Below are 23,902 nucleotides of genomic sequence, written 5' to 3'. Positions count from 1 at the left end.
ACCAAAAATAGTTTTTCACATATATCTCTTTAAATTTTTTTTGGTAAATGCTTTTATTAGTGTTATAAGTAAAAACAAAAAAGGTTACATCTCTGAGAGACCAACAAAACCATACATGTTTGTGTGTGTGTGTGTGTGTGTGTGTGTATACACACACACACACACACACACACACACACACACACACACACACACATACATACTAAAACCCATATGTGTGTATGTATATGTGTATGTGTATGTGTATGTGTATATATATATATTCTAAAAGGTCTAAGACTAGGCATCAATAGCCATCAATAAAGAATTCTGAACCGCTCAAGGAAAACCCAACCTAATTGGTCATTATACAATCAATGTTTTTCACATATATCTCATAAACTGTTGCACCAACGGGAAAATGTTAAATTCAAAAATTGTAGCACATCAAATCTATATATTTAATTCTCCTGGGTGAGCCTTGGAATGTGCGTCCTGGCGCTCAGCTGATTGTCTGGGTGACGGAGGCACCTGATTGGCTGAGGCGCACCCAGGAAAATTGGTGGCCGTGGAGGTGAGGTGGTGGTGGTGGTGAGGCGACAGCGGGCCTGGCCCCAGCGGTGGCACTCGGCCCAGCACGGGCAGGCCAGAGACTGGGGCATACGGTGGGGGGAAGAGGTAGCTGGCCCCAAACAGCGCACAGATGCTCTGAGTGGGGTTGGCTAGTTCTCTATTAAAATGTATATTCAATGTAGATTTCAACCAATGGTTTTGCCTTAAAGTGAACATTTCTGTGGAATGCTACTTCATGGCAACTGCACTATTCCTGTCTGTAGCTCACTCATATAAACTTGAAATTTACCAGTAAAGCCAATCCATAGAACTTTTTGGTAGCCATTTTTCCAAGATGGTGGCCAAAGCTCAACTCGTAACAGTCAGGGCTTTTAGTATGTTACTTACGACAGTGTCCGCAATCTGCACTGCTTTTCAAAACTTTGAGATTTTCTCTCCCAAATTGACCTAAAATGACTGGACTCAGAATGGGCTGTTTCACGTTATATGGCATAAAATCTTAATTTGCTACATTCAGCAGGGAGCTTAGCTTCTTATTGGCATGTATTCTATTAGCTGCCTCAGAGGAACAGGTGAGAAAGTGAGGCCCCCTTCATTGACCTGGTTAGGATCAATTGCTGTTTGGCATCACCCCTCTCAGAAGTGTTTCCAGCAGTGACCATTTCACCTGGTCATTTTGGACTCTCATTCAGTGTGAGAGTTGGTACCTTATTCCATTTTTCCCTTTTGTATAATATCCCTTATAAATTACATTATTTAAAACATGTAAACCACCTTGAATGCTTTTGCAGAAAGGCAGTATATAAAATGTAATAAATACAAATAATCCAAGCACATTTGTTCTTTCAACTTTGCATTCATGAAGTGTATATTGATAAATGTAATCAGTAAAGTGGCTGTAAGATTGCCTTTAATCACAAGTTTAAACTCCCACTCAGTAGACTTTGCACATACTATTTTTTCATAGATTAGGTTAGTGTGGGAGACCAAGAGCTCATTACAACAGGAGTAAAATGAGTGGTATATTTCTTTTGAGATGTTTTTTAAAAACACAAGTTTTCACTGTTTAGCAGCAGGCATTTAAATTGTTCATAAATGAGCAGTTTTGCTTGATGTTTCATTTTTAACAAGGTTATTATAGAGGGAAAAGTCACTATGGTCTTTAGAAGTCATGATGGTTTATGATGCCATATGATGTCACTACACTGCAATGTACTGCACTGTAAAATTTGAGGAAGACCACCCCTGTAACTCTAATGTGATGAATAGGGCACTTATTCATGCAAACTAAACTGAAGCATAAAACATTCCACAATTCTTAACATGGAAAATGTGGGATGGTGGGAATAAGCCATTATAAAGCTTCACCAAGTGTGCTGTAATGTAAGGATTTATAAGGGAATAGCTTATAGAATCACATTGCCATTGTTTTTGTATACTTTTTAATTTTGAAGAATTTGTTACTACAAGAAATATAGGAGATCTCTCTCCCCCCGCCCCCCATGAACTCCATTGTAGATCTTAAGTTGTTTCACTGGAGAGATTATTGCTGTAGGGAAGCTGAACAATCAGTGTTTTGGCTATAATCCTCACACAAAATGAATAACAATACTGGGCTATTTGAACAAGAATTCAATTCATAATACAGTATGGGTGTTGATAAAGCTGCTTTTGAACAGATAAATAAACTAAATGTTTCTGCATATAATCAGAACTGCAGGGATCTGCAAATTTAGGCTTAGATCACTAGCCAGCCATTATTTGTGGTCACCAGCAATCCCCAGGCCACATCCACATGTACCAGGGAACAGGAGGTTCAGGGGCCTGAGGTTCCCTTACGTGATGTCTGAATGTGTGCAATTCTGGTCCCATTCCTAAAGCGGCCCAAGGTTTCACTATGGAGACTCCGATTTGAACCCTCAGTTTGCAGTGAGTTTCGCTGCTCAAAACTGAGGATCCATGGAGTCTCTGTTTCATTCGGCTGCATTCGGCTGGACTGGAGTTGAGCGAAGAAGCTTCTCCCTCTCTTCCTCCGTGATTGGCTGTGCGAGCTGTCCTTCAAGCAAGAAGGAAGCCCGCACAGGCAGTTCCCCCTCCTCTCTGCAGCCTTGCTAACTGCAGAGAAGATGCTGTCCCTGTCATATGAATGTGGACAGGAGAGTGGGGATGGGGTGGGGGTAGTGGGTTCATTGGATTTGTGGCTCTGCATGACGTGGAACTGCAGCCCCTCTCTTCCCTCGGATCCTGTTCTGGCACAAAGGCAGAGGGCTTAGGAGAGAAGCAGGTCTTCTCTCATTTGCACTGGGATATGTAGAAGGTAAAAAACAGTGGGAACTCTCTCCTACTGCCCAGAAAGCATTCCTGTTGTTTCTAACCACCTCAGAAATGTCAGTAAAAATGAGACCTATGGGGAGGAGATCTGTGTGGTCCTGGGTGTCCTGCTCCCCAGAGGGTTGGGGGTACTTGCCACTGACAAGTGGATTTGCAGATGCCTGCAGAAATGTGTACTCTATTTATACTTAGCACAATATTCCCTCAAGCTTCAAACCAGTACTAATTGCACAATATGCTGAACAGAACATTATCTAAGTAAAGTGGTGCATAGCTGCCATCAGACTCCTTTACTGCTGAAAGATTGGGCATATATGTCACAATACATTTTCATCTCAGAGCACTAGTTTGAGATTCTGTCTCCCCCTTTTATTTTTTGAGGTGGAAGGTAAGCTGTTAGTAGAGCAGCAGACCCTTTTAATAGTATTTTTTTTCATAGTATTCACTCCTTCTCATAGCACCTAGTAATTCAAAATGCACGACAGGATATCACTGTACTTCTCTTTCTACACTGCATTGACTGCTGCATATGGAGGCAGAGATACTCAGAAACTCATGTCATGTGTCTTACATAGACATTAGTAGAGGATGTGGAAGAGGTAGTGGAGAGACAACATGGCACAATCATGTAGCTCTTGTAATATCTCGTTCTTTGCTGGCATTGCTTTAAAAGTGACTAGGTATAGGCTGCTATTCATGAATGATAGGGATGAGCACGAAATTTCTTCGGCACCGGCGGGGGTAGTCCTTTAAGGGTGGGGGAGGGTGCACTCACCCCTCCTGCTTCATATCCCCTGCTGGCTCTCCGTTACTTTTAAGCCCCTCAGGGCGGCAGCGTTCCTCCCTGCCTCCCCGTTTTTGTCATTGGCTGGAAGTGGCCAGAAGAAGTAACCGTGCGTACGCCCGTTGTGCGCGCGCACCCACATGGCAGACGGGTACGTGGATGCCTGCTTGCTTCTTCCGGCCGATGACAAAAACAGGGTGGCAGGGAGGAACGCTGTCACCCCGAGGGGCTTAGAAGTAACAGAGCGCCGGCAGGGGATATGCGGCGGGAGGGGTGAGTGCACCCTCCCCCACCCTTAAAAGGCTACCCCCGCCGGTGCCAAAGCACCGAAATGGCCCCCAGAGCCGAAACGTTTCGGAGGCCTTCATAATGGCCTCTGAAATATTTCGGACACAAGCCTAATAAATGACTGTAGGGGCCAACTAGATATGATGGGAGGTAGACCAGTGCATAGAGCTGCAAAGTCTTTGTAAAGTGTGGGAATTTAAAGTGCAGCGTGGGGGTGCATGTGACTGGAATTCTGCTGCATGCACACAATGCTAGTCCAGATATCAGTCATTGTTTCATAAATTTCATTAGTAATAGTGAATGGATGTCAATGCAATATTAGACAAGCTTGACAATTTCAAAGTTATAGTTAACGTTTTCCAGGTGATTATCCTTCGGATGTGTGTGAGAGAATACATATATGTTTTATTGATTTATTGAGTATTCTAATAAAAAATCCTCTTTTTAACTTAGGCCTTGAATTTGTTTCCTTATAATATTTAAATCCATTAAGCGTTTTTATTGAATACAAATATGACAAATATTTATATAATGGTTTTTTAACAAAAGTTCTCAAAGCGGATTACATAGATATAAATAAATAAAGATGGCTCCCTGTCCCCAAAGTGATCACAATCTAAAAAAGAAACATAGACACCAGCAACAGCCACTAGAGGGATGCTGTGCTAGGGATGGATAGGGCCAGTTGCTGTCCCCTTGCTAAATAAAGAGAATCACACCACCTTAAAAAGGTGCCTCTTAGCTTAGTTAGCAGGGGACTGCTTACTCTTTTTGGAGTAAGAAATATGATAACCCCCCTTTGTGGTAAATTAATATTCTTTGGAAGTGGGCATCAAGAGAGAACAGTTCTTGTTTTTAAGTGTAGAATATTTATGTTTTTTGTTCTGCTCTGCAGTTCCAACCCAATTATATAGCTCTTCCAAGGGGAATTATATTTTGACCACTTTCCTCCTGTGGCATTTAAAAACATTTCTTTATAAAATATGAGTTTTTTTCATTAAAATAAATAACCATTAAAATGGAACTATCTGTTAATCCCAGTTTGAGATTATTCTTAAAATAGTTTCTTCCCACAGTTGCTTTAATAGTATTCATTTTCAAAACAAGCTTTGATATGAACCTTTATGAAGTCCTTGCTTAGGTAATTATCAAGGCAGGAGAAAATATGTTTTCATGTGGCCTGATCTGAAAAATATCTGAAGCTCTTAAGTGTTGTTTATAGTCTTCTAAGCAAACAATGACCCAGTTCATACATAATGCGAAATTGGAGGTCGGCGAACCCACGTTTTCAGTTTGGAACTGTGAATTGCGTTGCAATCATTAGTCAAACTCCAGTTCCAGAAGAGGGGAACCCCTCCCTGCTTCTCAGCTGCCGAGGCTGATCCCAGCAAACTCCATGGCCAGACTGTAGAGTGTCAGCACATCAGTGGAGCGGCCGCAATTGGCCATGATCTTGAAGGGGGTGTGTCGAGTGTGACTGTGTATTTTCAGAGCACTCTACCCAACCTTGGCAAGGGAAGGGGCATTTAAATCCCGCAACATGCCAGTGCTTCATCTGGCAGTGATCGCACCAGCGGCCCCCAAACAGTATTCTCTTTGATTTTTTTCATCCATGGAGTATGTTTTGTTCTGGGTGGCAGTATCAAAGCAGCGTGCACACACATGCATTCAGGGTGGGGCCTTCCTGATTCAACCTGAGCGGGATCTAAAATTAACTGAGCGGACATCCAAAAACTTGTGAGCGCACACAGGTATGCTTGCCTTAGAGGGAACACTGCCCCCAAAGAACTCTGCACTCTGATAGTCCTTGAAAGGATGCATTCGGGGGGGGGGAGGGGTCCAGGGGGAATATTTCACTGTTATTCTGGGAAGGGTGGGTGGCATGGAGACTTCCTAGGAAGGGATATGTAGATGAGGGAGGGCAAAGGATGCTGGGGGGAGTCTGTCCCACTGTAACCTAGGATGATGTTGCGAGGGGTCACCCCAGCAAAGCATTCCATCCAGACCCAACGAACATCCTGCTCAACTGGTAGCTTGCTGCTGGTGGGCTCGTCCTCTCATGAGAGGACCAGTCTTCTGAGGAGCTCAATGTGTCCGTTAGGGCACTGGTCAACCCATGGATTGTGAGCTCATGAGTTGAGCCACCCCACTCACCCACCCAAGGGGGCCACCTCCCCACCCCCATTCCCTGTGAAGACCTGCAGGCACTCAAAGGAGATAGATGGCTCCATGTGCCATAGCCTGGCCACGTGCGTGGGAGACACTAGGATGGACCTTTAAACCCAGTAAGAATTCAGGGGCCTGGTCCAGTGTCATGCCATATGCAGATCTGCTAGTGCAGGGAATCACAGGAGCGGAGCCCCTGTTATGCAGTGATCCTGGGATAGCAGGCAAGGGTGCACATGTCCACATGGGCAGATAAACTGGCAGGGGGCACGCCTAGACCACAATTTTGGCAGTCACCAAGACAAGGAAAGCAATCCCTTGTCACATGACTTCCCTCCACACAGCATCCTGGCTCGATGTAGAACCTCAATGGCCTGGCATTCCCATGAGGGAGCAGTCCATGGGAGAAGGAGATGTTTTGCCGTTAGGCATCATGACTGAATTTGCTCAGCATTTATTTCCTCTGCCCTCTGATTGTTCTTCTTATGAATTGAAAAGGGTTGACCCCAAATCCTGGCATTCTTATGAACGAGCAGTCTGTCCTGGTCAGACAAATCTGTCTCTCCTAAGCCTGGAGCTCTACTGACGCTGGTGACCAGCCTTGCTCATGAGTAAGCCTAGTGCTGGTCTCCCCCTCCCCCAACCTTTCAGTAAAAAAAATTTAACTTGGCTGCTCCAGAATCCCTGCTTGGGGCTGCCTTTTAAACCTGGCCAGGAGCACCCCGCCAAACCAACTGCCCCCCTACCAGCAATGGGATGTCCAGCTCATGTTGGCTATCCCTCCCATGAGAGTGGTGGTGTACTGGGGAGGACCAAGGTATGTCTGCCCCAGGTCTCCCTTGGGACTCAGTGCTCACAGTTTGAACTAATTCTTCTATAGTGACCTCTGCTTGGCGGGTGTGTGTGTGTGTGTGTTTTTGTGTGCACCGTATTCTCAATGGCAAAAGAATGACCTTGAGTGCTGTAAACCCCCTTCCCCCCTAAAGCCTTGTGCGCACTCATAGGGGATTTTGACACCCCATGTGTCAGAATCTGCCCACTTGCATGGATGGGGGAGACACCAGCTTCTGGGATGGACCTTTAAACCCATTCAAAATTCCTGGGCTTGGTCTGGCATTGCGCCATATGCAGATCACCTGTTGTGGGGATTCATGGGAGAGGGGAACTCCAGTTTCCAACGGCCGAAGAACAGCAGGGTTGCCATTTTGGGGTGTGGGCAAGGGTGCAAATGTCCACATAGGCGGACAGGCTGAAAGGGTGCATGGTTTAACAGCTACTTGGCGGCAGTTGCCAGGACTGGGACAGCACTCGCCAAAGTACCCGTCCCTGTGTTTTTCCTCCATAGAGCATCCTTGCTTGATTACCGAGCCCTGATGGTCTGGCACTCTTGTGAAAGAGTGGTTTGTGGGATAATGGGTGGCATGTGCTGGAATACCACTTAGTAAATTTGATATTAGTGTTGATAGACAAGAAGGGTCGCAGAATGCAACAAGAGCACCTCAGAGTGCCCCCCCCACTCCTTACACTTGGTTCTTCTCATGAGTAAGCCTAGGGGCCGATAATATCCAAGGGGAAGGGGCTGTTCCCCCTTCCCCAACCTTTCTGTGGAAAAAATAGAACTTGACTGCTCCAGGATCCCTGCTTGGGGCTTCCTCAGGGACGTAGCTATAATTGAGTGGATGGATTCAAAGAACCAAAGCCCTCCAGCTCCTGAGGGCCCCCCAGGTCCACCACTCCCCATTTTCTTCACTATCTCTCCCCATTTTCTTCACTAAATTTCCCCCTCCTGGCACTTTGGTGGGGTATCCTGCTTATCCACCTGGAGTGTTTGTGCTTGTGAACATACATCACTGTCATTTACTTCTTGGAGAGAAAAGCCCTTGGTGATCCTTCCATCCCATCCCCTTTCCCTCCTGCTTGCCAGGTGGGATGAGCAATGGACAGAGTTGGAACAGGGAATGCCCATTGAGAGGATGACAAGCCTACAGTGGGGCATCACGGTGTCCCTGTTGCTGGGCAACTTCATAGCTGCATAGGTGAAGAGGAGGGGTGGGGCTGATTCTCCGAGAGGCGGCCAGTAAGAAATGCAGCTGTCATAGATCAGCCATGACCCTGGGCGGGTCTGCGCCACCACCTCTACGATAATGGTTTGAAAATCAGCGTGAAACCATGGTTATGGCGGCGTCTGGAGTTGGACGTAATGCATAGGCAGTAAACAAAGTGAAAGTTCAATTTGGAGCTTGGCGAGGCAAACTAGAGGTCACTTTTGCCTCAAAATTGTGGTTTCATGCGTCTGGATGTACTGGAGTTCCAACCTCTGTCCCATTTAACTCTGGTTTGGTGTTAGGTGTGAACCGGGCCTAGGTTTGTCATAAACCAAAGCCCAGAATAAGTCTGTATTAACTTTTATTCATCCATCTCTCTAGAACCTGTTTGATTTCCCCCTTTTTGTTTTTATTTCTGCTGTGTTGTTAAATGATACATTGCTTCGGGAGATTTCTCATCAGCTAAACTGCACAATTTCAAATAAAATGCTTTTGGATTTTGTTAATATCTGAGTTCAAATGGATGACAGCATAAGGAAAACTGTCCTTTGGGATTTGGGGAGAATGAAGTCCCCCCTGCTTTAGTATTTTTCTTCAACATATGCCGCACTGTTAGAAGCGTTTATCTTGGTTCCTAGGAGAAGAATATTTTTTCTTGGTTCCTAGAAGAAGAAGAATTTTTAAAAAGTTAACTCCATGAAGTTGTGGTTTACAAAGAAGAAAAGCATTTTGAAGACATACTTTTTATTTGAATGGCAACCAATTTAATTTGGAATATTGCTTATTACAATTAACTAGAGACAGGACTCTGCTTGCTTTATTGGAATTCTGATGTGTTTGGATATGGTTAGGTCCATATCTGAGTTGAAGAGTTATTTTCCACTATGGGCATAACCTAATAAGTTATCCTTTCTGCATTCTGTTGGCATCATTTTATGCCTGACCTTTAGGGTGTTCATGCCTACCTCTTGTTTTGCTCACAATTTAAACCACCATTTGAATTACCAAGACAAAAGACTGGTTTTAAAAATAGCTTTAAATCAAATTCTTCATTGAACTCCACATACATTGAAGCCATTCACACAACCACAAGGGGATGGTCTGGGGGGGGGGCAAGGTAGTAGCCTACTGCTTTCCCCCAGATGATCTCCTGCTCATGAGAGCTCCGCTGCCTGCAAGCCCAACAGCTATTGGGAGTGGGGGAAGCAAGCTGGGGCCATCAGACATCCCACAGTGCACCATGCAAGTAGCGTGGTGCTTTGGGAAAGCTCTCTGCACTGGCTGGCTGTTCCTTTCCCCCCCGGTTCTCTGACACCCCTATGATTTTTTATGAATATTTGACATATTTTTAATTATTTTTCTCATAGAGTATAATGGGACCAGAACCAGCCCATACCCCTATTGTGGAGCACCTAGGGGCACAAAAGCAGGGTGGGTGGTAAACAGAAAGGGGTGCCTACCACCCACAAAACCCCAAGGCAGTTGGACACTCCTCTGATTATTGGTGAATTTTAAAACTATTTTTGAATTCCTCATAGGGAATAATGAGGATTGCAGCAAATGTATAGCTTCACGTCGGGGAGAAAGGGGTGTCCTAGAGCGGAGTGTGGTGGGTGGTAGTTCCTAGGGTGGGCAAGGAAGCTATCAGAATTATTTGAAAGGAATTGGGCAAAGGGCTGATCTTTAAGTGATTTTTGAAGTTTATGCATCTTTAAGATTTTTCTCCATAAAGAAGCATGGAGGTGTCAGCAAATGTATAGCTTCACGTCAGGGGCAAAGGGGTGGCCTAGAGCAGAGTGTGGTGGGTGATAGTGCCCAAGGGGGCCCAGGAAGCTCTCAGAATTATTTGAAAGGAATTGGGCAAAGGGCTGGTTTTTAAGCGATTTTTGAAGTTTATGTGTCTTTAAGGTTAGCAGATGAGAGTGGATTCATGGTTTGTCATTGAAAATCTTATATGCTACCAAAGAATCTACACTCAGAACACTTCAGAAACAACAAAACCCAGTACCCCATGGGTTAGCAACCCATGGGGGTGGTTGGCACCCTCTTTGCACTAGACTACCACTCACTCTGGGCTACCCCAGCACCCCACAAGTGGCTTTAAGGTTTTTCTCCATAGGGAAGAATGGAGGTTTCAGCAACCCCATAACTGCACTTGGGAGGTGCTGGGGTGGCTCAGAGCGAGGTTGCCAACCACCTCCATGGGTTGCTAACCCATGGGGTACTGGGTTTTGTTGTTTCTGAAGTGTTCTGAGTGTAGATTCTTTGGTAGCGTATAAGATTTTCAATGACAAACCATGAATCCACTCTCATCTGCTAACCTTAAAGGCACATTTAAAAAATCACTTAAAAACCAGCCCTTTGGCCAATTCCTTTCAAATAATTCTGAGAGCTTCTTGGGCCCCCTTGGGCACTACCACCCACCACACTCTGCTCTAGGCCACCCCTTTGCCCCCGATGTGAAGCTATACATTTGCTGACACCTCCATGCTTCTTTATGGAGAAAAACCTTAAAGTTGCGTAAACTTCAAAAATCTCTTAAAAACCAGCCCGTTGCCCAATTCCTTTCAAATGATTCTGATAGCTTCCTTGCCCACCTTGGGAACTACCAGTCACCACACTCCACTCTAGGACACGCCTTTCTCCCCGACGTGAAGCTATACATTTGCTGCAATCCTCATTATTCTCTATGAGGAATTCCAAAATAATTTTAAAATTTGCCAATAATCAGACGAGTGTCTGATTGCCGTGGAACTTTGTGGATAGTAGGCACCCCTGGTTGTCTTCCACCCACCCCACTTTTGTGCTCCTAGGTGCTCCACAATAGGAGATATGGGCTGGTTCAGGTCCCATTATACCCTATGAGAAAAATAATTAAAAATATTTCAAATATTCATAAAAAATCATAGGGGTGTCTGATTGCTTCAGGGTTTGCATGGTGCTCAACAATAAGTAATAATGGGTTGGTGCGAGTCCCATTATACCCTATGAGAAAAAAATAAAAATAATTTTCAAAAATTCATAAAAAATCGTATGAGTGTCCGATTGCTTTGGGGTTTGGGTGGCAGGTACCCCTGGGTGCCAGCTACCATCCTACCAATTTTTGGATGTCCGAACCGGTTCAGGTTCAAACCGAACCAGGGGGAGTTTTGAGCAAAACCAAAACCGAACCACCCCCTCCTGGTTCGAACCTGGTTCGAATTCGAACCAAACCGGGCAGACCGGTTTTGTGTACATCCCTACATATGACCATATCTCAGTGGGTGAGATATGAAGGGATTTGTTCTCCTACCATCTCACTTTTAACTTGGGTAGTCTATCTGGGCTACCCAGGGACAGAGCTTCTGGCTCAGGAGAGCGCCTGCTGTCACAGATGACCAGTACTACCTGGGTAGAAGAGGCTTAGCCCTGGTAGTTCTGGTCATGAGAACAGCCTTATTGCTTTCTTTAGAGAGAACTTCTATTTGAAACACTTCAATGAAGTGTTTTGAAGTGCTTGAAACACTTCAATGAAGTGTTTCAAGCTGCATTGGTACAGTAACTAGAAGTTATTTAAGTACACAAAAACATTTTATTTATGTTAGAATACAGATTTTTGTTCATTTCTTTGTGTACATATGCACTGCACAAGAACCTTTACTTGAAGACCAAGTGTTAAAAACATTTCAGAAAGCAGGTTTGGTAATTGCTTGAGATGTGCTGTAGGGTGTAAGCCACATTGAGCTCATTGGGACTTATTTCTGAGCAAACATACTTAGGATTGTACTGCTAGTTATTAGAGTGGTAATTACTGGAGCGTTAACATAATTCAGTGGTTACGAGTGAGCTGAGAAGTTAATGGTTCAATTCCTACTATAGCCATACACTCACCTTAGGCAAGTCAATATCCCCATTTGCAGTATGAAAATAACACTGGCCTATCACAACCTTGTATAGATTATTCAGGGAATGTACATGAAGTGCTTTGATCTTTATAAATACGAAGGCTTATTGGGAAGAACAGTATTGCTCCTTGAGATGAGAAGTAAATGTTCATATTGTTTAGTAGATAAAGTCATCGACATACAAAAAATTGAGAACTGAGCAAAGTGCAAAGCATAGGTAATTGGAAGAAAATAGATAGGAGTAAAACATTACTTTGGTGGGCTTAGTGAATTATCCTGGTAAGATAATAGTTTCTTCTGGAGGAAGGGATCATAGGTCTTGTAAATATATCAGTTGACATCCTGCCTTATGAAGTACTCATATAGCAAAGGAGCATGCATGCATTTGCTGTGTTCCAGAGGAAAGCAGTGTGGGCAGTCAAACATGGTGAGGGGTTAGTGGGCCATGGGGATGGGGTTGTAGCTCAGTGGTAGAGCATCTGCTTTGCATGCAGAAGGCCCCAGGTTCAACTCCTGGGATCTCCTGATAGGGCTGGGAGAATACTCCTTCCTGAAATACTGGATAGCTCATGGCAGCTGAATCAGACCATTGGTCCATCTAGCTCAGTATTTTTTTACATCAGGGGAGGCAACCTGTTTTTGATGAGAGCTGTTGTTTAACTACAGCTCTCATCATTCCCAGCCACAATTTATTTATTGTGAATGGGGATAATGGGAGCAGCTGGAAAGCCAAAGGTTGCTTACCCTGGTGTAGACAATTCTGAGCTAGATGGACCACTGGTCTGATTCAGTATAAGTTTGATTTCCTATGTTCCTATGATTCCTATGTTCCTATGATTTTCACTAATCTCCCCTTCTCCCAGAAGCATTCGGTGGCCCTGCAAAATATGTCTATGAGGGTTGCACAGCCCTCAGTGACATATTTTCAGAAGGATCACAAAGTACTTCAGAAGGAAGGGGTGATTGGCAAAAATTGCAGTTTGTTTGTTTGTTTGTTTGTTTATTTATTCAATTTTTATATCACCCTTCCGAAATGGCTCAGGGTGGTTTACAATTAAAAACAGAAACCATTAAAACCAATAACAATTAAAACAGAAATATAAATATGAACACCAATTAAAAACATCTTAAAAACAATTAAACAATTAAAATGGGTGCAGCTGTGATGATCCTCACTGCTCTGGAATACAGCAATTGTATGTGTCCTTCCTTTGCTGTGTTACATAAGTCGGAAATGTCATTAAACCCAATAAATGACCTGTTGTGCCATATTTATAATGAAATACTTCACCCTCTGTTCTCTTCCTTTAAAACAAAAAACAGAAACAAGAACTCTTTGTTCAATCCCTGCTAACTTGGCAAAGAGGCGCCTTTTAACGTGGTGATTCTCTTTATTTAGCAGGGGGAGAGTAACTGGCCCTATCCACTCCCAGCACAGTACCTCCAGTGACTGTGGCTGGTGTCTTTCTGGTGTTTCTTTTTAGATTGTGAGCCCTTTGGAGACAGGGATCCATCTAATTTATTTATTATTTCTCTGTGTAAACCACCCAGAGCCATTTTTGGAAGGGTGATATAGAAATAGAATCATCATCATCATCAACAACAACAACTAATAATAATAACTACAAACAAACACATGACAAGGTAGCAGGGATGATACACTGGAACATCTGCAAAAAATACAAGCTACCTGTAGCCAAAGATTGGTGGGGCCATCAGATTGAAAAAGTTTTAGAAAATGAAGATGCAAAAATATTATGGGACTTCCGACTACAAACAGACAAACATCTGCCACACAATACACCAGATATAACTGTAGTCGAGAAGAAAGAAAAACAAGTTAAAATAATTGACATAGCAATACCAGGGGATAGCAGAATAGAAGAAAAAGAAATAGAAAAAAAATCACCAAATACAAAGATCTACAAATTGAAATTGAAAGGCTGTGGCAGAAAAAGACCAAAGTTATCCCAGTGGTAATTGGCACCCTAGGTGCAATTCCAAAACAACTTGAAGAGCACCTCAACACCATAGGGGCCACAGAAATCACCATCAGCCAATTACAAAAAGCAACTTTACTGGGAACAGCCTATATTCTGCGACAATATCTATAATAACAGCAACAATACTGATAATAAAATTCAGCCATCCCATGTCCTTGGGAAGGACTCAATGTCTGGCTAAAACAAACCAGGCAATAACACCTGTCTGACTGTGTAAATAAATAATAATAATAACAACCTTTATAGTACTTGGTCATGACAAACATTCTATAATACATTTGTATTAAATTCAGATTTCACTTCAAACCAGGCTATTTTTTAAAAACAAAAGAAGGTAAACTTGTTATAATAGAACCTAAAAATACATTAAAAATCAGCTTTTATCCATCTGGCACTGTGATCTGGAAAATTTCTGTTAAAGAGATATCCACAAAACATTAATGATGGTGCTTCAGAAGAATAAGGTAACAATGTAGGCAATATAGTTAGCTTTTGTTCTTATTAAATATATTTTTCAATGAGGAGCAACTACTGGGCTTTTAAAACAAGGAACTTGTGGAATAATTCATCTTGAGGAGGAACATAGGAACATAGGAAACTGCCATATACTGAGTCAGACCATTGGTCTATCTAGCTCAGTATTGTCTTCACAGACTAGCAGTGACTTCTCCAAGGTTGCAGGCAGGAATCTGTCTCAGCCCTGTCTTGGAGATGCCACAGAGGGAACTTGAAACCTTCTGCTCTTCCCAGAGCGGCTTCATCCCCTGAGGGGAAGATCTTCCAGTGCTCACACATCAAGTCTCCCATTCATATGCAACCAGGGCAGACCCTGCTTAGCTATGGGGACAAGTCATGCTTGCTACCACAAGACCTGCTCTCCTCCCATAGATTTCCATAGGGTTTCATGAAGCTTTCTCCCACAGACCTTCAGCTGGGTATAGTAGTGAAGCACTGTGATGTGTCTGGTTCAGCACTCCCATAGTGAGATCCAGTAGTCCCCACACACCCCTACATACAGGTTACTTGCCAGTGATATACAATTATCAGGGAGAATAGTAACGATGGCACTTATATTTTTGTAACAGAAAATTGAAGAAAGCATACTTTAGGGTTTAGTGTCTGATAATTTTGTTTCTCACTACATTGATTATAATAATGTTTTCTCTCTATAAGAAGCACATGCTTGCTTATGTTTCAGCTCCCTGTCTTTGATAGCTGAGCATCTAGCCCAGAGACTAGTACAACATAATGAAAAGTTGAATTCTCACAAATTGTAAAAGGTTGTCTATAAAAATGTAATTTAGTGAGAGGTATTCAGCAACTTCAGTACTGTGATGAATAAGGATTTTAAGTTTTGCTTTCCTACATGTGCTATGTAAAAATAATATTTAATTCAAACAATCTGCCTCAACTGAAAATTAATATTTAGCTTTCCAACAGATTAATATTTATCTATTGAAAAGCTAAGAAGGTATTCAAGGCAATTCTGTTTATTATTGAAAAGAGGACAAAGCAAAGAGTTTCTTCTGGCATTTTCCTCTCAATTTTTGATTAAATGTGTCTAGAAAATCTCAAAATACAGTATGAAATATCAGTTGTGTTGCCTTTATATCTGGGCCAATATTTTGGCTGTTCTTTGGGAAACAAAGCTTTGAAATTAAATAACTGCTTCTAAAATAATCAGCTTCAGAAAGCTTTATTTAATTCATGGCCTAATTCTGTTCCCTTCATAGGGTTTTTATTAATTTAGTTACCTAATGCTTATATTAAATTAATCTAATCTAAGTTTGGGCTCTGTCATAATATTTCCCAAATGTGAAGCAGCATCTATTACACAAGACCAATCTTCATGCAAAAAAATGCAAAACTTGTATATAAAGTTACATGACATCTAACTGTTTGGTAAACTTAAATAAATACTTTAGTAAAGTATATATTGAATGGAGGAATAAGAAAAATAAACACATACACAAAATTAAAACCTTAAACCTTATACAGATAGCTATTTTCATTTTTTAAAGAGCTGTAACGTTAAGTATTTCATTCTTCTTTTGACAATTACTTTTGTATTTAGTTTTGGAGAAATGTTCATAACTCCATAGGTGCTATAATGTGCACACTGTGGCTTCTCCATTCACTTCAGTGGAGTTGGCACCTTTGTATGCGCTAAGTGTTAAAACACAATTGTCTGATCCAGATATGTAAATATGAGAGCATGGTTATGTGAAAACTCTGCACATTAGAACTCCCATGTTCATAAGGATTAGGGTGACTATTCTTACACACACACAAGTTTATAAATGAAATTAGAACATAGTCAGTTAATGTGAAATCATGCAAAGTGGTGTGAGAAGGGAGTTTCGGGTGGTTTACTGGTTAATAATATCATTATAGATACTGAAGGCAGTCTTTTTGTGGCTTTCTCCTCATTAGTTCCTTGGAAGGAACTACTGAGGGTATTCTTTGAAGTGGTAAGACATAGACTGACCAGTCCCCGCTTAGTACCTTTCCCTTCTTCAGAACTTTAGGACAGATTTTCACCTTCCTGGGTTGGTAAAGTGGTTCATGAGGAAAAGGCTTTGTTCTGCTCTTACATTATGATTTACAAGGCAGAAGAAAGATTAGTCAAAAGAATTTATGGGGAATAAGTGTTTTCATTTTTGGAGAATAAATGTTTTCTGTGCATGTATAGATTGCCTGCTTATTAATTCAAGAGGCTTAGGGTTTTTTTGTATGACATTTTTTGTATGAAAAGTTTATTCATTACTCAATGACTCAAACATCCATTAGGAAAAAAATGAACTTCTCAGTCCAACAAAGCCGAAAGTATTAAGAAAACAAATGCCAAAGGCGTACTCTATAACTAAAAGTCAACCCTCCACTTATAACTTGAAGTTTTAGTGTCTGGCATGTTGGATGGAGCATTATTCACCAAGTGTTGGCTACTAGGTGATTTGTAGTTTCATATATCACACTGTAACCACATTGTTTATTCCTGTTTGTCCACTAAGATATTTATTACCATGGAACTGAAGCATATATGGGGTGGGGATGGCTCTTTTTGTATTGACATTAACATGGTAATTTGCAGTACACAATGCACATAATCATAAGTCACTAATATGTCAGTGGGCATAATGCTGTCCTCAAAAGGAGATAACGAAATACAGTTTATGAATGTTTGTAAAGTGTTTTGGGATCCGCTGTTCAAAGCAGTCTAGAAGAGAAAAGAAATGTTGTGATGTTACTTCCAACCATTTTTACCATATTATGTAGCCAGTAGCATACAGGCTCTAGAAGCATTGTAGTTGCCTCATAACTGGGGAAGCACTCTAATATACCGAATACAGAAAATAATATGTTCAATAAAACAAATATATTTTCACTAGTGAAACAATTTTTGCTGTTGCTCATCAATAAAATGAAGCTTCAGGACATACACAATAGAAGAATGATCATACTAAGCAAACTGGATATCTCCTAATTACTACTCTGAAACTGATTTTTGGCACCAGTAGCAGAAATTGTGGGCCCATATACACTTCTTTATTACTGTTTTCCTCCATCTTTCCCCTTCCATTAACTCTCCTTTCATCAATCAGTGGTTCATGCTTCTGAGAGCCATTTCCAATGTGCAGAAAATCATGTGCTACATTTCCCTGGGTTCTGTATCATTTCAGACCACATGTGGAGGTTGCATATTTGAAAGCTCGCGCTTAGCAAAAACTTGCATCATGTGGAAAGATACCATATCAGATAGAAGCTAGGCTTAAGTTCTTTTTCCTGTGCAAGTTTGTTTTTTCCAATCCAGGAGCGTTCAAATTTCCAATCCCCAGCATGCAATATGTAGTGGTACAGGCCCAGGAGAAATCTATCATATTCTTTAAAAATAAATTGTGCATTTTATGTGCATAAGGTTTGAGGTTGGGCAGAGTAAGCTGGTAGCATCTTGGGATAAGCAGGGTGGGAACCAGACTTGGATGGGTTCAGGTGTCACACCGACCAGAAGTGCACACTGTTATCTTCCGACATTTTTACCAACATGTTCCCCACTTCCAGACTGAGTGACAGTCATGTAAACCCCTCCTGAACAGCTGTAACAGTTGTTCTAAAAATATCCTCCCTTGCTAGGTGGAGTCAGTTTAGTCCTTGGGTTTTCTATGGAACTGAAGGTGGTTAAACAGCAGACATAATGGTTTGAATGTTTTTGTTGGAAGACTTATGATGAATCTGACCAAATGCAGGCTAGAGCCCATTTTAGGGACTCCTCTATGGTGGTGAAGAAAAAAATCCTGTTTCTCTGCCACCATTGCATCTGCTCACCTCCATTCTGACTTGGACTACAGATTGATTGCAGGTCTGGTAGAGGGCTTGAGTCAGCTGCTTGAACTATTGTGATTGATAGGTTTGTGTTTGTGCAGCCTGATGATGCAGACAAGTTTGAGATTGACCACCTGTGCACTTTACCCTTGCCCTTTCTATTTAATAAAGACAGGCAGATATGGGATGGCTGGGTGGGTAGAGGTGTCAGTGGCTTCTGACTGGATTTTGGAATGGAAACTGTCTTGGTCAACCTGTTTGACGGCCCATTCCAGAACTGGACAGGGGAGCATGTGCCTGTTGGATCTCTCAATGATGTTCAGTAACATTGACCATGGTATCTTTCTGGACTGTCTTCTTGGGATGGGACTGAGGGACTCTCGCAGACATCCAGAACAACAAACCACTTGCAGAGCGAGCAAATTTGTACCAGTTCAAGAAGTTCGCATCGTGCTTAAAAATGTGCATTTGCAAAAGTCAATTCCAAGGGTAATGGAATCAAGCATGTTACCCTTTTTCCAATGACTGTAGCCATAAGCAAATTTTATAGTTGATATTATATGTACTCACTTATATGTACCCACTGCCAAGAGAACAGTTTCTATTATAAGGCCATATTTTTACAAAACCCTTCAGTATTATAGATAGTGTCTGAAACATGCAAAATACTTCAGTAACAAAGTCAGGAATTTTTTGGAACATCACTTATGATTCTGTTACTGACATATTTTGCATGTTTTAGACACTATAATATTTAAGGAGTGTGTTAAAATATGGCCTTATAGTAGATGTTGTCTTGCCAGTGGGTACGTATAATATAAACTCGAAAATTTGCTTATGTCTACAATCATTGAAAAAGTGATAACATACCTGATTCCATTACCCTTAGAATTGCCCAGAATTGTGCTATTGTCCGCATTTAAACAAACGAGGCATGCTGCAGTTGCATAATTATTGTACAAGCATGCTTGCAGTAGTTTGGAGCTCAGGTTCCAGACTTAGCAAAACTAGTTACCGCAGTGTCCAAGTGGTTTATTGCTCTGGATTTGGCTGCTATGTTGTATTGCTTCCCATCCTACTTGTGGGATGTGTCAAGAATATGTCGTTGGGAGACTTTGGCTCAGCTGTATGACTTCTGACTTTCAGAGTTCTGCGAGGTTTCCTTTTGTCTCCCATGTTGTCTAATGTCTATGTAATGTCTCCTTGCTGGGAGAGGCCATTGGGAGACTTTGCTGGGGTTTCATCAGGGGTGTAGGGAGCTTGCTGGCGGCTGCGGGACAAGCTTGACCGGCAGCCCCCTTTCCCTGTGGCTGTGTGTGTGCACTAGTGCACACGGGCCACACCTCCTGTGTATGACATCACACACAGAGCGTGGTCACCAGCGGCAAGATGAGCAAGCTGCCTGTCTGCCTGCTGGATTGGGTGCTTCACCGCATGCTGCTGGGGTCAGGGCAATGAGTTATTTTGCTGCCCAACCGAATTCAATGGAGTGTGATCAAAGTGAGTATGAAGTGAGTATGAGTATTAACAGAGAATCCAGATGTCAAGCGTTTTGTTTTCTCTTGTGTGAATGAAGTGCCAAGTTCAGTGTGCCCAACATGGGGATGGACAAGCTAATCTGGCGGCCCCACAAAGGTATGGGGGAAAGCCGGGGAGAGCCTCTGGCGGACCCTGGAAGTGCTCAGGGCCGCAGTGGCTAGTGCTCGTCCCCACCATTCTCAATGGTGGCCATGTGCCTGGGTCTCATGTATGTGCCTGACACCCAGCTCTATCTTGCAATGTCATCTGATCCCAAGGAGGAAGGCTGGAGGCCATGACTGAATTGGATGCATGCTAACAAACTGCAACTTAATTTGGACAAAATAGAGGTATGTTTGGCCAGGACTTCTGCCAAGGATGAAGTGCATTTCTTGCTCCTGCAGCCTCAGGTGGTGACTGTGGCCAAGAGTGTCTTTATGCAATTTTAACAGGTTTAACAACTGCTACCCTTCCTGGAGGTGAGGAAAATATATATTTTGTATGCATTGGCTTCCAGCTGTTTCTCTAAACAGCTTTGGCTTGGGGTGTATGAAGGACTACCTGTTTTCATATCAATCTGCCCTCCAGTTGAGCTCTTCTGGAGAGGCTATGCTCCTTGTGCCACAGCCTGCAGAGGTTCAGTTGTGAGACACACAGGACACAGCTTTCTTGGTAGTTACAACCATGCTTTGGACTGCCATACCTCAAGCTTCCTGGACTGCCTTATCCATCCTGACTTTTCTGGCGTTTCTTTAAACATATTTGTTCCATGGGATGTTTGGTGTTGGGAATTGTTAGTTTATATTTCCCCCTGTGATATTACTGTGCTTATTTTGTTGTTGTTAATTTAATATGTTTTGTATTTATTCTGCTTTTTATGTGTATGCTGATTTGGGACTTGGCAAAAAAAAAAGGGGGGGCTTAGAAATACTCATGTTCTGCACAGTGGTGGATTAACAGAGAGATATAAATTTGCTTACTGTGGCAAAATTTGAGGGGCAGCAAACTTTGCCCCTCCTCAAATTTGGCTGCCCCTCTCTGTGGGCAGTGACAGCTGCAGCAAGGTGGAGTGGACGAGAAGGAAGTCCCCCCTTTTACCTTATTTTTTAAAAAGGCAAACCTTTTTTTGTTTAAGGTAAAAGGGCAGCAAAAGCCTTTTTGCCTATGGGTGGCAAAAAGCTTAATCTGCCCCTGGTTCTGCAGTGGTTCTGAGATTTAATCCTTTAAAAATTGGCCTTTTTTTCTTTTTCTTTTAGAAGCTGAGAGATAAATTGGACATTCTTTAGCCAAGCACCCCCCATTATTTGCTTCAGCCATAACATTGTTTATGTTGATGTAGTCCTCATAAGTTACTCTGTAAGGTTGAGAACATTCCTGCTAAACTTGGAGGATCTGGTCATCCCTGTATGCTCCAGGGAAAATAATGAGCAGAAGAAAGGAGAGAGGGACTGGTTGCTCCTCTGATATCCTGGGGTATGAGGGGAATGATAAGTGAATACGCTTTGACCAACATGGGTAAAAAAAGTAGCATTTGGGAACACTTCTGATTTTCAATATTCATGGAATTGTACAATTGTGTAAATAATGTAACATTGGAAAAATGGTTATGAAGCAGAGCATGATGTTGAAGGAAGGTGAAGAAGAAGCTGGCGCTGTTTCCATTTCTGTAATGTATTCCCGTAGATTTTCCAGATGAGATGCATTCCAGGTACCGATTTAAGTAGTAAGCTTGTAGCGTGCATTCAGAGGAATTATGACTTCTGTTAACTCAGTTGGTATTTGTGAGATTCTTAATGTGTTCTCTTTGTTGCTGAGAATCAATATTGATTGACTTTAACTCTTGGATTGCAGAAAAATTTGTTTCAGTGAGTGAATTCTGACTTTGCGCTTCCTGGGCGCTTTCCAGATTAGACCCTGAAACAGGGTAACGACGAATCTCTAAAGTGTGCTTCCACACTTCCTGTGTTGTGACACCGCAGTCCCTATGCTGACAGCAAGGTGCCGTTCATATTTCCAATGCCTTGTTTCAAATTTAATTGCTGCGATATAGTGCTATAACGTCGTATAACTGGTGTAAAAAAGTTGCTGGGTTTTTTTTTCCTTATACTTTTTATTCAATTTTCAAAACACAAAAGAACAAACACAAATGATACAAACACTCACAAACACACACAATAAAGACTTCCATCTCATCATTGGAACAAGTGTTGTTAACAATGACCGGATCTTGCCTATAAATTAAACATTCTCTCCCCAGTAACTCATATAGAAAACAACTTGGGGGTGTTTTTGAAACATTTGTAGTTAGCCCTCAAAAGCCTGACAAAAATCCATTTTGTGATGTATTTTTAAATAGACAAGAAGAGGGTCCCATTCTTTTTTAAATTCTTCAAATGTATTTCTTAGTAGTGATGTTAATTTCACCATTTCTGCCAATCTTAGTACTTTAAGAATCCAATCCTCTTTAGACGGGCATTGACTGTCTTTCCATTTGCGCGCAAATGTCAGTCTTGCTGCCGCTGTTAAGTACATGAAGAGGGTCCAATATTTCCTCGGGAGAGCATTGTTATCAATACCTAATAGTATTGATTCTGGACTCTTGGGAAAAGTCGTTTTGAATATTTTTTTAAGGTCGTTATATATTAAGTCCCAATAACCTCTCGATTTATTGCATGTCCACCATAAATGTATATAGGAACCCTCTTCTTTCTTACATTTCCAACATTTATGTGACATATTCTTATAGATTACAGCCAGCTTTTTGGGCGTAAGATACCATCTGTACATCATTTTCAAAATATTTTCCTTTAGATTAGAGCAAGCAGTAAATTTTATATCTTTTATCCAAAGTTTTTCAAAAAGTTGCTGTTTTTTTCGGGTTGTTCGTTTTCATGAGACTGCTCCCCCTGCAGGGTGCTTTGCTATTTACGTTTTGAATGCGATTTACCTGAACAGAAGGATTTTGCTGCTGCTGAGTGGCTAATCTGGAAAGTGCCATAAATTTCCGGCAACTGCAGCTATGCAAAGTCTGAAACGAAATCTCAACAAAATACAGATGGGATGGGTTGGTTACATTTGTTGGTTACTATTCATTAGCTTATGAAACAATTGATATGTTTAAATGATGGATTGATGGGACCATCAGCATTGATGGTGATGTTAATCTATGATCTGCTTGAGAGATCATGAAAAGCTCAGGATACTGAAGCACTGATGCTTTCATATGCATCAAAGCTTCAGATTACTTCTGTGGAAAAAAATTAGTACAGTTTTCTCATGCTATTTGCAAATCTCATTTTTTGGTCACAGACTTCTGTCTAAAACTGGCATGATGAATTTCTTTTTTTAATGCTTCCTGCATAAATTGAGCATTAATCCAGTAATAACAAAGTAGTCCGCAGAGCACCACTTCATACACACACCTGCGTAACTTCATGGGTGGAGCTCTATAAGATAAACGATTTGTGTCATTGTTTACTTAGAAAGTTTGGCTAGATTTTAAATATGCTACCAGAACATCACTAGCACCATCCCCCAAACAAAAGATTGTTCTGACATGGTTACATCTGCTTAAACCAAGTAGGTGGCTGCTGAGACAAACAGCTTGCAACACAGAGCTTTGCCTATGGCTGCATGAAGCGCTTCATTTACTTTTTATTAGAATATTATCACCATCTCTGTTTATGGAAGCAGACACACTTTTCTGAGACTTCAGCTTCCTACAGAAAGCATAATGCCTTGTTCATAGCTTCTCATAAGTAAGGACCATATGTCTTAATGCTGCATGTTGTGTGCCAGATATGTTTTACATATTTATGTCTGATTTTATATACCAGTTTATAGTTGAAGCCCTCAGAGCTTGGTCCCCTACTAACCCAGCCTGGGTTAGGTTGCTTGTATGAATAGCCTTATAGACTAACTCGAAGCACAAACTTGCATATCAGGAGAAGAAATTAGTACTGTATTTATCCAAATGCAAGGTTACTCTGAATTTAAGATGAGCCCCTTAAA

General features: G+C 41.8%; 1 protein-coding gene and 1 non-coding gene across 3 annotated transcripts in view; both read left to right on the top strand.

Annotated features, from left to right (window-relative positions):
- SATB2 (SATB homeobox 2) overlaps positions 1 to 23,902 on the top strand; it is a 277,520-nt gene that overhangs the window by 83,927 nt on the left and 169,691 nt on the right. The gene's annotated exons all lie outside the window — the stretch shown is intronic.
- On the top strand, positions 12,504 to 12,575 carry TRNAA-UGC (transfer RNA alanine (anticodon UGC)). Its single transcript has one exon. It is a non-coding gene; the product is annotated as a tRNA-Ala (tRNA).

Source organism: Hemicordylus capensis, chromosome 1 (genome assembly GCF_027244095.1).
Source record: "Hemicordylus capensis ecotype Gifberg chromosome 1, rHemCap1.1.pri, whole genome shotgun sequence".
Taxonomy (NCBI): Eukaryota; Metazoa; Chordata; class Lepidosauria; order Squamata; family Cordylidae; genus Hemicordylus; species Hemicordylus capensis.
Note: the sequence above shows the minus strand (reverse complement) of the source record. Positions and strands in the feature narration are given on the sequence as shown.